The 13,841-nt window shown below is 43.8% G+C and overlaps 1 protein-coding gene across 1 annotated transcript in view; it reads left to right on the top strand.

Annotated features, from left to right (window-relative positions):
• The window catches only part of LOC122540179 (dynein axonemal heavy chain 8-like), a 1,258,818-nt gene that overhangs the window by 401,527 nt on the left and 843,450 nt on the right, over nucleotides 1-13,841 (top strand). The gene's annotated exons all lie outside the window — the stretch shown is intronic.

Genomic DNA, 13,841 nt, shown 5'->3' with positions numbered 1-13,841 from the left:
TCTCTTCGCCCTTCTCTTCAGAGAGAAAAGTCCAAACTTAGTCGACCTCTCTTCATAAGGCAAACCCTCCAGTCCGGACAGCATCCTGGTAAACCTTCTTTGCACCCTCTCCAAAGTCTCTGTATCTTTCCCATAGTAGGGCGACCGGAACTGGACACAATATTCCAGGTGTGGTCTCACCAGGGACTTGTAGAACTGTAGCAAAACCTCGTGGCTCTTAAACTCGACCCCCCTGCTAGTGAAAGCCAAAACACCATATGCTTAATTAACAACCCTATCTACTTGGGATCTATGTACTTGAACAACAAGACCCTCTGTACCTCCACACTGCCAAGAATCCTATCTTTAATCCTATATTTCAGCATTCGCGTACGACCTTCCAAAATACATCACTTCGCATTTATCCAGATTGAACACCATCTGCCATTTCTCAGCCCAGCTCTGCATCCTGTGTGTGTCGTGCTGCAGCCTACAATAGTCCTCGATACCATCAATGGCGCCTCCAACCTTTGTGTCATCTGCAAATTTACTAACCCACCTCTCAACCTCCTCATCCAAGTCATTTATAAAAACTAAAAAGAACAGAGGCCCAAGAACAGAGCCCTGTGGGACCCCACTCAACACTGACCTCCAGGCAGTATAAGTTCTGTCGACAACCACTCTCTGCCTTCTGTTAGCCAACCAATTCTGACTCCAGATAGCCAAATCTCCCTGTATCCCATACTTCCTGACTTTATGAATGAGCCTACCATGGGGAACCTCATCAAATGCCTTGCTAAAGTCCAGATACACCACATCTACTGCTCGACCTTTGTCGACCTGTCTTGTCACCTCCTCAAAGAACTCAATAAGATTTGTGAGGCATGACCTGCCCCTCACAAAGCCATGCTGACTGTCTTTAATCACGCTGTGCTTTTCCAAATAGTCATAAATCCTATCCCTCAGAATTCTTTCTAAAACTTTGCTGACTACAGACGTAAGACTGACTAGTCTGTAATTGCCAGGGATTTCCTTATTACCCTTCTTGAAACGAAGAACAACATTCGCTTCCTTCCAATCCTCCCGTAGAGAGTGAGGAAGCAAAGATGTTTACCAGCGGCTTAGCAACCTCCTTTCTCGCTTCCTGGAGCAGCCTACGATAAATCTGGTCTGGCCCTGGGAGCTTATCAATCATAATGCTTGCCAAAATTTCCAGCACATCAACTCCATCAATCTTCATCTGTTGAAGCCTGTATCCCAACTCCACAAAGTTCTCATTCACAACAAGGTCCCTTTCCTTCGTGAAAACCGAAGCAAAACCTAATTTAGGGCTTCCTTTATCTGCTCAGTGTCCACGCACAAGTTCCCTACTCTATCCCTGATCGGCCCTACCATCTTCCTGATCATTCTCTTATTCCTCAGGTATGAGTAAAATGCCTTCGGGTTGTCCCTAATCCTTCTTGCCCAGCCTTTATCGTGCCCCGTCCTGGCTCCCCACAGTCCATTTCTGAGCTCCTTTCTAGCAAGCCTGTAATCCTCTAAAGCTGTGTTAGATCCTTGCTTCCTCCACCTTATGTAAGTTGCCTTCTTCCTTTTGATGATAAGCTCGCAACAACTGCTCCTTAAACAGTCTCTGTATGTCTGCTGTGCCCTTTCTGTGGAACAATTGCTCCCAGTCTGTACTTTCCAACTCTTATCTGATAACATCATCATTTCCTTTTCCCCAGTTAAATAGCTTCCCTCGGTAACTGCCACTTTCCCACTCCAAGGCTATGTTAATGGGAGACGGTTGTGTTCACTGTCACCAAAGTGTTCTCCCACCGCTTGATCTGGCACATGTCCTGGCTCATTGGCGAGCACTAGATCCAAAATGGCCTCTCCCCTTGTCAGCCTGTCTACATACTGAGTAAGGAAACCTTCCTGAACACACCTGACAAAAACGGGTCCATCCAAGCTATCTGCACTAAGGAGGTTCCAGTCGATATTGGGAAAGTTGAAATCACCCATAACAACAACAACCCTGTTACATCTGCATTTTTCCAAACTCTGCTGGCCTGTGAGTCCTTCAATCTCTCTACTGCTTTTAGGGGGTCTGTAGAAAACCCCCACTGAGGTGGCTAATCCCTTGCTGTTCCTATCTTCCACCCATACAGACTCAGTAGACAAACCTTCCTCAACAACCTTCGTTTCTGTAGCTGTGATGGACTCTCTGATTAGCAATGCTACACCCCCTCCTCTTTTTCCACCCTCCCTGTTCTTTTTAAATGATCTAAACCCTGGTACTGTAGCAATCATTCCTGCCCCTGTAAAACCCACTTCTCTATTATGGCCACAATATCATAGCCCCATGTACTGATCCATCTTCTAAGTTCGTCACTCTTATTTCTGATACTCCTTCCATTAAAGACCCCCTAATAGCAGTAGGAAAGTGATAGGTGGCTGAAGGTGAGGGACAAGGTGATAGGTCAGAGGGGGAGTGATGGATGGGTCCGGATGGCAGTGCCAAGTTGGAGACTTGGGACTGGGATAATATGGGGAGAGGGGAAAGGAAGAAGCTGTTGTTTCTAGGTCCCAAAGTGCCTTGGATCGCTTTCCCAGCTACATTACCCCTTCCCTCCCCAGCCCCTCCCCCTCCCATTTATCTCTCAGGCCCGACCCACAAGCCTCATTCCTGATGAAGGGCTTATGCCCGAAACGTCGATTCTCCTGCTCCTCGGATGCTGCCTGACCTTCTGTGCTTTTCCAGCACTACGCTCTTGGCAACACTTGTCCTTGTCCAAAACTGTGTCCCAGGTAATTTACTCTTGCTTTTCCAAATTCACATTTCATTAAATGCTTTACTCAGCCAACCAACTGCATTTGCTTGAACGGGCCTTCTGCTAGTCCTACATCTCTTCCCATAGGCTATTATGTACCCCTACATCATTCAAGTACCCACTGCAGTTACGAAATTCAACCATGACTATTTTTTTAATGCGTCCATGACATGTGGACATTGCTGGCCTCCTCAGTATCCGAGGGCCCAAACAGACCTTCCAAGTGAAGCAGCACTTTACCTGCCCTTCTCACAATCTAGTTTACTACATTCGTGGCTCACAATGTGGTTTCCTTTACATTGGGGAAACAAAGCGTGAACTAGGTGACTAGGTGAACATCTGCATCCTGCCTGCAAAAAAGATCCAGAGCTTCCAGTTGTCTGCCACTGTAACACACCACCCTGTTCCCTGCCAACATCTCTCTCTCGCAGACTTGCTGCAGTGCTCCAGTGAAGCTCAGCACAAGCTGGAAGAGTAAAACCTCATTTTCTTCTTAGGGACCTTGCAGCCCTCCAAACTCAATATTGAATTCAATAATTTTAGGGCCTGAATTCCCCATGTCCTAGCTCCCTACCACACACATCAGGCCTTGTTATACATAGTCTCCTATTACACACTACCTATTGTAAGCCACTAATGGTCTCCATTAACAGCTATTCACCTTCCCAGCCAGATTGTTATTGACTCTTTTATCTGTCTAACTGTTTATCTCTCTCTTTGGACTCTATTCCTAATTATCCTTTACTCCTTACCTCCTCCCCTACCCTATCTTCTGCGTATAAAGCAACATTTTCCGAGCTACCATCAGTTCTGAGGAATGCTCACCGGACCCGAAATGTTAACTTTGATTTCTCTGCACAGGTGCTGCTAGACCTGCTGAGGTTTAGCAGCAGCTTCTATTTTTGTTTCTGATTTATAGCATTTGCAGTTCTTTCAGTTTTTAATCTCTCCATCACAGAACATAGAACATAGAAAATTACAGTGCAGTACAGGAACTTCAGCCCTCGATGGTATGCCGACCTGTGAAACCAATTTGAAGCCCATCTATCCTACACTATTCCATTCTTGTCCACATGCCTATCTAATGACCATTTAAATGCCCTTAAAGTTGGCAAGTCTACTACTGTAGAAGAAGGGCTGAAGAAGGGCTTATGCCCGAAACGTCGATTCTCCTGTTCTCTGGATGCTGCCTGACCTGCTGCGCTTTTCCAGCAACCCATTTTCAGCTCTGATCTCCAGCATCTGCAGACCTCACTTTCTCCTCAAGTCTACTACTGTTGCAAGCAGAGCGTTCCATGCCCCTACAACTCTCTGAGTAAAAACAACTACCTCTGACATTTGTTCTAAATGTATCAAAACCCCAATTTAAAGCTATATCCCCTCATGCGAGCCATCACTATCCGAGGAAAAAGGTTCTCATTGTCCAATCTACTTAACCCTCTGATTATCTAAGATGCCTCAATTAAGTCACCTGTCAACCTTCTTCTCTCTAACGAAAACAGCCTCAAGTCCCTCAGCTTTTCCTCATAAGACCTTCTCTCCATTCCAGGCAACATCCTAATAAATGTTTCTGAACCCTTTCCAAAGCTTCCACATCCTTCCTATAATGCAGTGACCAAAACTGTGCACAATTTAGGGGCGGCACGGTGGCACAGTGGTTAGCACTGCTGCCTCACAGCGCCAGAGACCTGAGTTCAATTCCCGCCTCAGGCGACTGACTGTGTGGAGTTTCCACATTCTCCCCATCTCTGCGTGGGTTTCCTCCGGGTGCTCCGGTTTCCTCCCACAGTCCAAAGATGTGCAGGTCAGGTGAATTGGCCATGCTAAATTCCCCGTAGTGTTAGGTAAAGGGGTAAACGTAGGGGAATGGGTGGGTTACACTTCGGCGGGGTGGTGTGGACTTGTTGGGCCGAAGGGCCTGTTTCCACACTGTAAGTAATCTAATATTCCAAGTGCGGTCGCACCAGAGTTTTGTACAGCTGCAGCATGACCTCATGGTTCCGAAACTCAATCCCTCTACCAATAAAAGTTAACATACTGCCTTCTTAATAACTCTATCAACCTGGGTGGCAACTTTCAGGGATCTATGTACCTGGACACCAAAATCTCTCTGCTCATCTACATACCAAGAATCCTACCATTAACCCAGTGCTCCACATTCCTGTTACTCCTTCCAAAGTGAATTACCTCACACTTTTCGACATTAAACTCCATTTGCCACCTCTCCGCCCAGTTCTGCAGCTTATCTAAGTCTCTCTGTAACCTGCAACATCCTTCATCACTATCCACAACTTTACCTTAGTGACATCTTTCTTTGCCCTCATCCAGGTCATTTGTAAAAATGACTAACAGCAGTGGACCCAAACAGATCCTTGCAGTGCACCACTAGTAACTGAATTCCAGGATGAACATTTCCCATCAGCCACCATCAACCAGTGTCTTCTTTCAGCTAGCCAATTTCTGATCCAAACCGCTAAATCACCCTCAATCTCATCCCTCCGTATTTTTGTGCAATAGCCCATTGTGGGGAACCTTATCAAATGCCTTACTGAAATCCATATACACCACATCAACCACTTTACCCTCATCCACCTGTTTAGTCACCTTCCCAAAGAACTCAATAGGGTTTGTGAGGCACGACCTACCCTTCACAAAACCGTGTTGACTATCCCGAATCAACTTATTCCTTTCTTGATGATTATAAATCCTATTCCAACACCTTTTACAACATTTTACCCGCAACTGAAGTAAGGCTCACTGGCCTATAATTACCAGGGTTGTCTCTACTCCCCTTCTTGAACAAGGGTGCAACATTTGCTATCCTCCAGCCTTCTGACACTATTCCTGTAGACAATGACGACACAACGATCAAAGTCAAAGGTTCGGCAATCTCTTCCCTGGCTTCCCAGAGAATCCTAGGTTAAATTCCATCGGCCCAGGAGACATCTATTTTGACACTATCCAGAATTGCTAACACTTCCTCCTTGTGAACCTCAATCCCATCTAGTCTAGTAGCCTATATCCCAGTATTCTCCTCAACAGTATTATCTTTTTCAAGTGTGAATAATGATAAAATGTATTCATTTAGCACTTCCCTATCTCCTCTGACTCCACACACAACTTCCCACTAATATCCTTGATTGGCCCTAATCTTACTCTTGTCGTTCTTTTATTCCTAACATACTTATAGAAAGCCTTAGGGTTTTCCTTTATCTTATCTGCCAATGACTTCTCATGAAGTCTTTTGGCTCTCCTTAGTTCTTTCTTTTGCTCCTTCCTGGCTAACTTGTAACTCTCAAGCGCCCTAACTGAGCATCACATTTCATCCTAACATAAGCCTTCTTCTTCCTCTTGACAAGAGGAAGACTAGCAATAGTAGCAGATTCAATACTAGCAAAACAAAGGAGCTTGTAATTGACTTCAGGAAGTGGAGTAGAGGGCACGCCCCTGTCTGCATCAATGATGCTGAGGTGGAGATGGTTGACAACATCTAGTTCTTGGAAGTAACAGTCACCAACAATCATCTTGGTCCACCCATGTTAGCACTAAGGTCAAGAAAGCACAACAATGCCTCTACGTCTTCAGGAGGCTCAGGAATTCTGGCATGTCCAGAAAGACTCTTACAAATGTTTATAGATACACCATAGAAAGCAACCTATCTGGATGCATCATAGTATGCATAGTATGGCAATTGCTGTTCCCAAGATTGCAAGAAGCTCCAGAGAGTTGTGAACATAGCCCAGTCTGTCATGCAAGCCAATCTCACATCCACTGACTTCATCTATACTTCCCACTGCATTGGGAAAGTAGCCAACATAATCAAAGACCCCTCCTCCTCTGGTTATAATCTCTTCCATCCTCTTCTGTCAGGCAGAAGATATAAAAGTTGAATACACATATGAACAGATTCAAGTACAATTTCTTCCCCACTGTTATCAGACTTTTGAATGGACCCCTTAAATGATAATGTTGATCTCTTGCTGCACCTTCTTAGCAGCTATAACACTATATCCTGCACTCTTTCCTGAAGAAGGGCTCATGCCCGAAACGTCGATTCTCCTGCTCCTTGGATGCCGCCTGACCTGCTGCGCTTTTCCAGTAACACATTTTCAGCTCTGATCTCCAGCATCTGCAGTCCTCACTTTCTCCTCTGTTCTGTTACCCTATTGTTTGATCTGACTGTAAAGCACATAAGCCAATACTATTCACTGTACCTCGATACAAGTGACAGTAATAAATCAAAATTATTTTCTAAAGGATATTAAGAGCCAGATGGATCTTTCGTGACAATCAACAATGGACTCATGGTTATCATTTAGACTCTTAATTATAGATTAGATTAGATTTCCTACAGTGTGGAAACAGGCCCTTCGGCTCAACCAGTCCACACCAACCCTCCAAAGAGTAACCCAGCCAGACCCATTTCCCTCTGAGTAACACACCTAACACTACGGGCAATTTAGCATGGCCAATTCACCTGAGCCGCACATCTTTGGACTGTGGGAGGAAACCGGAGCACCCAGAGGAAACCCACGCAGACACAGGGAGAATGTGCAAACTCCACACAGACAGTCGCCCGAGGCTGGAATTGAACCTGGGAACCCTGGTGCTGTGAGGCAGCAGTGCTAACCACTGAGCCACTGTGCTGCCCATGTCAGATGTCTATTGAATTCAAATTCTACCATCTGCCATGGCAAAATTCAAACCCAGATCCCCAGAACATTTCCAGCGTTTCTGAATTAACTTTCCAGTGATAATATCACAAGGCCATTGCCTCCCCATTGATTAGTAAGCCTCTCGGGTCTAGCTGGGATATGCTTTAACTGAAATGGCATCACTTGACACTTGTATAATTCATTTAATGTAACAAAAACTGATATTTCTTTAGCCCTTGTTGTTTATGACATTTGCAAGTGCCCCTTTCATTCTTAGAAAGGATTGAGGCACTGCCAAGCCTTTCAAAGCAATCTTCAAACTGTGGAATTGGGTATGAATCTGTCCTTGTGTCTGCATTTAACTTTCTTTAATCTATAGAAATTCTCAGTGATCCATCTACGTTTGGAACCAACGCTACTATTGAACTCCAACTGTTTTGACATGGTTCAATCAAGTGGTTCCCCAACATGTATTGAATTTCCTTTTCCATCTGACCCTTTGTTTTAATTGGCTCAACTGACAATGAATTGTTTTATTGACCCTGACTCTCTCAAGTCCACATTGTGCCTCAAAAATGTAGTACTTCCAACAGTCTTTGTATAGATTACCCAATAATTTCTCAGTAGTTTTGCAAGGTTCTCCCATTGCTTCTTCCATTCGTATGAGGTCACTGTCTCACTTGTAAGATTTACAAGGATTTTGCTGAGGTCAGAATATTTGAGCTAAATTGAAAGGCTGAATAGGCCAGGACTTATTCAGGATGCTGAAGGGTGACCTTATAGAGGTTTATAAAATCATGAAGGGGATAGATAGGTTGAATAGCTAAGGTCTTTTCCCCAGGGTAGGGATTCTGAAAGTAGAGGTTTTAGAGTGGGAGGGGAAGAGAAAGATTTAAAAGGAACCCCAGAGGCAACCTTTTCACAAAAGTGTGGTGCGTGTATGGAATGAGCTGCCAGAGGAGGTGATGGAGGCAGATACAATTACAACATTTAAAAGGCATCTGGATGGATATATAATTAGGAAGCGATTAGAGGCATATGGGCCAAATCCTGGCAAATGGGACTAGATCAATTTAGGATATCTGGTCAGCGTGGCCAAACTAGACCGAAAGGTCTGGTCCTGCGCTGTGCAACTCTGGGAGTCTATAACTGTCCCAATATTTCAATGATAGCCAGTCAGGTTGTAGAAGTTTGGCTTTGAGAATTGTTTACCTCTCCTTCTACACTACTCTGATGATCTCTGTCATCTTTTACCTTACTCTAATCTGATACACTCACTTCTCCTTATCGTCTTCCCAATGATGACATATTTTAGCATGTTTATCTGACATAACTGACTCTTTTCTTACTATCCTGTGTATTTCTTAGATAAGTCATTTTACTAACCCTCCCAACTGTTTTATATGGACCACTAAATTTTGCTTTCAGTGAAAATACCTTAATCTCACCCTCCCCCACAAAACCATAGATCCCTTTAGCCACAGGAGTTATATCTACTTCCTTCTTTGGCACAACCACTCTCTAATGGTCGTGAATTTCACAGGCTCGCCACTGGGTGAAGAAATTTCTCCACATCTCAGTCATAAAAGATTTACCTCTTATCCTTAAACTATGTTCCCACCATTGGGAACATTCTTCCTGCGTCTAAGCTGTTAGAATTTTATAAGATTGTGTGAGACCTTCTCTCCGTCCCTGGTTCTTCTAAACTCCAGTAAAAACAATCCTGACAGACTCCATTCCTCCTTATACATCAGCTCTGCTATTCCCAGGAATCAATTTGGTAAATCTTCACTTCACTCCCTCTATAGCAAGAGCGTCCTTCCTGGTTGAAGATCCTGTAAGCCATTTGGGGTGGGGGGTGAATCCTTGGATGACAGGAGAGGAAGTCATATCATCGTGAAGGATTTTGTATATTGTTCTGAAAAAGTTAAACGGGGTTAATGATTTGAGTGCAGTGAGCACCACTGTTGGGGATGAAATGAAATATGCATTGAGTGACTCGCTCGTAGCGGTCCAATTTAGGGAAAAGTAAGTCATGCCACACAAACCTTGAGTTATTGACTGTCTATTTGTGAGCTCATAGGGAGAGACAAGTCGACCGAATGGCCACAAGACACTCTGACGAGATATAAAGAGTGGCATGATTATATAGATTACGATCATTTAACACTTACCAAACTGTTCATTGCTGGATAATGAGCAAGTTAGGAACTTTGCCCAGTCACTAGCCTCAGTCATGTAGGGTCTGGACAGTGTTGGTTAGTAGCTGATAAGCAAGTATTAGTGTACAATAGGCTCTTGCAAAAGAGAAGAACATTCCCATGCAAGGAAAGAATTCATTTATCGGGTAGCAGTACAGATGCAAGGCCAACCCTTTTTGCTGAGCCTGGGAAAATACAAGCTTAGCAAGCAGACACTAACATGAGAATCAAAATAGTTTCCAGACTTTTAATGTGTGACAAAATGGCTGCTTCGAATCGAACAAATCTCCCACAACCACCCATGGTGATTATGTCTTTGGAACTTCATCAAAATAAGGAAAGACCCACAGGAGACAATCTATGGTTAGTGTGCTTCTAACAGTCTCTATAGTAATGTAGGTCATTGGGTAATTTGTAAATATTACAGCATTTCAATAACTTCATACTGTTTATTCAGCTAAACTTTGATTAAAGAAAGGTTACCAATACTGGATCATTTTGCTTTTGAAGAAACCTGTACTCAAGAAGCTTGGCCCCTGCCACACATAGTGAGAAGTGATAACCAGCACTATTTCTAAATTGCGCCAACTAAGAGAAATTAGATTGTAGGTCTTCATGAAGACAAAAGTTAACCAGAAGACTTCAAGAGAACAGATACTGCTGATTACTGGTGACAGTGTATTCCAAAATCATGACAACACTAAATACAGGATATTGCACAAAATGGTGCAGAAAACATGTAATACCTGACAGATTATGTGCTGGAACAAAGGAAATCTATCGCTCCAGTTTAGCCGTACAAATTACTTCATGAGGCAGTTGCTTATGGAAGTGGTCTCAAGTTCAAGTTGAAGCAAGGAAGTGACCAAACTTACCTTGTACCTAGACTGGGAACTTGGGGAAATAAATAATGATGTCTAGAAGAGTGTCCACATTACAGAAGAGGAGATACTGGAAGTCTTAAAATGCGTTAAATTAGATTAATTACCGAGAAATGATGTGAGTATGTCCCAGGACTTTGGTGGGAGGCTGGGGAGGAAATTGCAGGGCCCAAAACAGAGATATTTGTATCATGGACGGCCATGGGTGAAGTGCCTGAAGTTTGGAGGGTGGCTAATGTTGTACCATTATTTAAGAAAGGCTACAGGGAAATGCCTGGGGACTACAGACCAGTAAGCCTAATGTCCATAGTTGGTGAGTTTTTCGAGGGGATTTTGAGAGACAGGATCTGGAGGCATTTGGAGAGGCAAGGACTCATTTGGGATAGTCAGCATGACTTCATGCATGGGAAATCATATCTGACGATTTTGATTGAGTTTTTTGAAGGGGTAGTTAAGGACGTAGATGAGGGCAGTGCGGTAGACATTGTTCACATGGAATTCTTCAATAGTACCCTGTTAACATACAGTATTTGTATAGCTCCAGCAAAATGTCCATCTCCTGTACTCAATGCCCTAAAGAAGGGCTTGTGCCCGAAACGTCGATTCTCCTGTTCCTTGGATGCTGCCTGACCTGCTGCGCTTTTCCAGCAACACATTTTCAGCACTTGGAATTTAGCAAGGCCTTTGAGAAGGTACTGCTGGTTGAGAGTGTGGTGCTGGAAAAGCATAGCAAGTCAGGCAGCATTCGAGGAGCAGGCAAATCAACATTTCAGGCATAAGCCTTCATCAGGAATGTGCTCTCCAGCATCTGCACCTCACTTTCTACAGGTACCGCTGGTGAACTGTTGAGTAAGGTTCAATCTCACAGGATCAGAGGAGAGCTAGCCAATTGGATATAAGATTAGTTTGGTGGTGGAAGACGGAGGATGCTGTTTTCAGACTGGAGGCCTGGGACTAGAGCTGTGCCACAGGGATCAGTGCTGGGTCCAATGTTATTCGTCATTTATATAAATGATTGGGATCTGAAGTTAGGAGGTACAGTTAGTAAGTTTGCAAATGGCACCAAGATTGGTGGTATAGTGGATGGTGAAGAAGGTTATCTGGAAATGCATCAAGATCTTGATCAACTGGATCAGTGGGCTGAGGAATGGCAAGTGGGGTTTAAGTTAGATAAATGCAAAGTGTTGCATTTTGGTAAAGCAAATCAGAGTAGGACTTACACAGACAATGGTAGGGCCCTCGAGCATGTTATAGAACAAAGAGGTCTAGGGGTACAGGTTCATTGTTCCTTGAAAATGAAGTCACATGGTAGGGCAGTGAAGAAGGCTTTCGACATGCTAGCTTTCATCGACCAGGGCATTGAGTACAGGAGATGGACATTTTGCTGGAGCTATACAAATACTGTATGTTGACAGGGTACTATTGAAAAGATCCAATTAAACTAGAAAGAAGAGATTTACCAGGAGGTACCTGGACTGGAAGACTTGTATTATAAGGAGAGGTTGGATACTCTGGGACATATTTCCTTGGAGCGTAGGAAACTGAGGAGTGACTTTGCAGAGGTTTATAAAATCATGAGAGACGTAGAAAAGGTTGATAGCAGACATCTTTTTCCCATGATAGGGGAGTCTAAAACTGGAGGGCATAAGTTTGAGGTAAGAGGGGAGATATACGAAGGGTCCAGGGGGCAATTTTTTTCACACAAGATACTGAGTGACAGGAACATGCTGGAAATAATGGTGGAATCGAGTACAATTTCATCATTTAATAAATCTTTGGACAGATCATGATGGGATAGGTATGGAGTGATATGGATCAAATGCAGGCATTAAGACTAGTTTAAATTGGGAAAACTGGACAGCATGGACAATTTGGGCCATGCTGTCGACCTCTGAATCTGTGTCTATAGGATTCTTAAGGGGCTTGACAGAATAAATGCCAAGAGGTTGATTCCCCTCATGGGAGAGTCTAGGACCAGAGGGCATAGTCTCATGGTTAAGGGACACCAATTTAAAATTGAGATGAGGAGGACTTTCTTCTGTCAGAGGGTTGAGAGTCTTTGAAGTCCTTCCACAGATATCCTTGGGGTCAGAGTCTTTGTGTAGATTCAAGACTGAGATAGATTCTTGATCAGTACTCTACTGGTGATATCTCCAGTGAAAAAGTTTGTAAAACTGACAATATAAGATTTAGCAGTAGAAAAATGGGGAAAGCAAAAGGAGTGTCACAATTAGAATTGAAACATTTTTGGACCTGGAGAGATCAGCTCACAGTAGAGGCCAGTATATTTTTATGGGGAGTAGGAGTGATTGCCTTGAGCAAAGATCGACATCAAATACTAGCTGAGCTCTCCCAGGGTCATCCAGGGGTTTTCAAAATGAAGATGTTTGTGAGATGTTATGTCTGGTGGCCAGGCCTGGATGCAAAAATAGATACATGGATGAGGCAGTGCCTAACGTGCCAAAAAGGATAAATATTACTGCCAGCAGCTCCCCTACGTCCGTTGGAAGACCATGCGCTCAGTTGCACGTCAACTGTGCAGGTCTATTTGTGGACTCAATGTTCTAAGCGCCCATTCAAAGTGGTTGGATGTGCATACAGTCCATTTGTCAAACAGGGGGATGACAATAGAAAAACTGCGCACATCCTTTTGAATACATGGACTACCGGAAGTGTTAGTCATGGATGACGGGCCATCATTTACCAGCACGGAATTTGCGTATTTCCTAAATTCGAATTGGACTTGATACATAAGGACAGCTTCATATAACCCATCATCCAATGGCTTAGCAGAAAAAGCAGTCTAAACTTTGCAGGCTGGCTTGAAGAAACAACCTACAGATGTGCTAGATACCAAGCTGCCACTGTTCTTATTTGACTATTACACCATCCCATATGCAATTACAGACTGAGGAAGGGCCTGTGCCCGAAACGTCGAATCTCCTGTTCCCTGGATGCTGCCTGACCTGCTGTGCTGTTCCAGCAATAAAGTTTCAACAAACATAGCACTGACAGAGTTGCTGATGGGTCGAAGATTCCACATCAAGTCTGATCTTCACAGACCTAGTGGAGGGGAAGGTGAAATGACATCAAGAAGGCCAATGCTAGTCACAAGACTCTGCCAAGTGAGAGACACAGTTTGACACAGAGGATGAAGTTCAGTGTAAGAATTACAAAACTGGCCCTGCATGGGTGAGAGGCATTGTTGATGCAAAGTCAGGACCAGTGACACATAACGTTTTGGTCAGTGCAATGGTCTTGACAAGCAAATAGACCATATGAAAGCCACAAATTCAAAATATTCGCTGC

Source organism: Chiloscyllium plagiosum, unplaced genomic scaffold (assembly GCF_037043375.1).
Source record: "Chiloscyllium plagiosum isolate Xiang-an unplaced genomic scaffold, Cpla_swu_hap1 HiC_scaffold_3, whole genome shotgun sequence".
Taxonomy (NCBI): Eukaryota; Metazoa; Chordata; class Chondrichthyes; order Orectolobiformes; family Hemiscylliidae; genus Chiloscyllium; species Chiloscyllium plagiosum.
This window is presented reverse-complemented; position numbering and strand designations above follow the sequence as displayed.